This window comes from Puma concolor, chromosome A1, assembly GCF_028749965.1.
Source record: "Puma concolor isolate L17-30 chromosome A1, mPumCon1.1.hap2, whole genome shotgun sequence".
NCBI classification, from domain to species: domain Eukaryota; kingdom Metazoa; phylum Chordata; class Mammalia; order Carnivora; family Felidae; genus Puma; species Puma concolor.
The window spans coordinates 181,792,088-181,793,994 of NC_141667.1; the positions used below are offsets into that span (position 1 = coordinate 181,792,088).

Genomic DNA, 1,907 nt, shown 5'->3' on the forward strand with positions numbered 1-1,907 from the left:
AAAGCTACCATTGGAAACAATCAGGCTACCAGAGAAGAGAGATGTGGTAACAACACACATAATTAAATGTTTTAACAGAGGTATAGAAAAGGTAAAATATGAGTGTGTAAAAGGTTATGCATAGTTTTCAACTGCAATGTTTAAGAATTTTAAAGAGTTTATAACAGAGTGACGCCACTAAAACTGTGTAGCTCAGGGGGCACCTAGGTGGCTCAGTTGGTTGAAGGTCTGACTCCTGATTTCAGTTCAGATCATGATCTCACAGTTTGTGAGTTCAAGCCCTGCACTGGGCTCTGTGCTGATAGTGTGGAGCCTGCTTGGGATTCCCTGTCTCCCTCTCTGTACCTCCCACACTCATACTCTCTCTCTTTCAGAAATAAATAAACATTTAAAAAATGTGTAGCTCAGGCTTCCAGGAGACACAAGTGTAGAGGCGAGGGCTGAACCTCAAGTTAGTTGGGTTTCTGAAACTGGCAGGCAAATATGGGGGTGTCACATAGCAAAGAAAACCCCAACACTCGAGTGGCGAATCACCAAAGCATCTGGCTGGCCCACACCATCGTGGTGGGACTACTGCACATGGCTCTATTCAGCATTTCTGTTGTCCTGATCCTGACCCTGACCAACATCATCCACTACTTGGCTATGTAGGTCTTCTTGTATATGGTGAAAGGGACACCCTTGGAGACCCTTGATGAAGGAATGGCTCTGCTACTGGCACACTGGGAAGAGATGGACTATGGATTCCAATTTACCTTTTCCTGCAATTCTTCAGCATCTCTTCAATTGTACTCTGCCTCCTGGCCAGCTTCTAAACCAAGTTGATGCTGCTCACTTCCTCGTCAATATGCCTCATTGCTCAGCCTACTGCTACTTATGTTGTCCCAACTTCATAAGGTCTGTCCCTTTGGCATCAACAAATACTGAGGGATGGGTCTGGGGTTGAAGCTGAAATAAGATGCTGTAACATCCTTGCCTTCTCCGTGCTGCCTTCTGTATGTTGAAAGCCTGAGAACTATACAACCTTTTCCAAACTCCCTGGAAGACAGTATGTTGTAAAGTGGGGCTCCCTAGGCCCAGCCCTGTTAGGAGCAGTGTTCTTTGAATCAGGAAATGCAGATGGGATAAGGGACAAAACACTCTCCTCCATAGCAGGAAACCATATTTGGGCAGCATGTTTAGTGACATCTTTTTTCCAGATCTTCCCCCCACTCCACCACCCTCCTCCTTCTCTGTCTTGCTTTGTATTTTCTTTATGATAAAGATATTTTTTTTTCTGAAAAAAATGTGTAGCTCTGAGACAGGCAAATAGAAAGAACCTTCTAGGCAACGGATGCAGCATGTGCTCAGGAGATGGACAGGGCTAACTTCAGTATACTAAGATGATAAGGTGCTTATCAAGAGAACTGGGAGACATAGTTAAGAGAAATAAGCAGAGGCCAGATCAGAAGGTCTTGACAAATTATTCCTACAGGCTATACAGAACCATTGAGTGTGTCCATTCCGCTGAAATTCCCTCAGCTGAGCCACTTTGCCACTTATAAACTTAGCTGGAATTTTTGCTTCTCTTGTTTTGCCCCATCGTCTGAGAAATGGAGGGACTTTTTTGCTGTTCAATATATAATAACTGAAATGTAACTTGGTAAAACACGTTTGCAGGAGGGCTGGGTAACATTAGCTAAATATGACATTTTTACCTTGATTTCACTTGACCTTAGATTTCTGGAGGAATATTTTAGTGTTTCAAGTAAATTTCCATAAAAGGAGGAATAAGGTTATAGCCACTAGAGTAAGCTCATAATTTGTCCTTTTATATTCTTCATAGATAGGTGAGGTCACTTCACTTCTAAGGAGGAAAACTGGTCAGGTTTCAAGAAACTAAATTAGTCTGAATGCTAGTAAAAAAT

The 1,907-nt window shown here is 42.6% G+C and overlaps 1 pseudogene; it reads left to right on the forward strand.

Moving 5' to 3' along the window:
• The first annotated feature begins 483 nt into the window (after window positions 1-483).
• On the forward strand, window positions 484-927 carry LOC112861406 (ORM1-like protein 2 pseudogene; annotated as a pseudogene).
• Window positions 928-1,907: the final 980 nt, after the last annotated feature.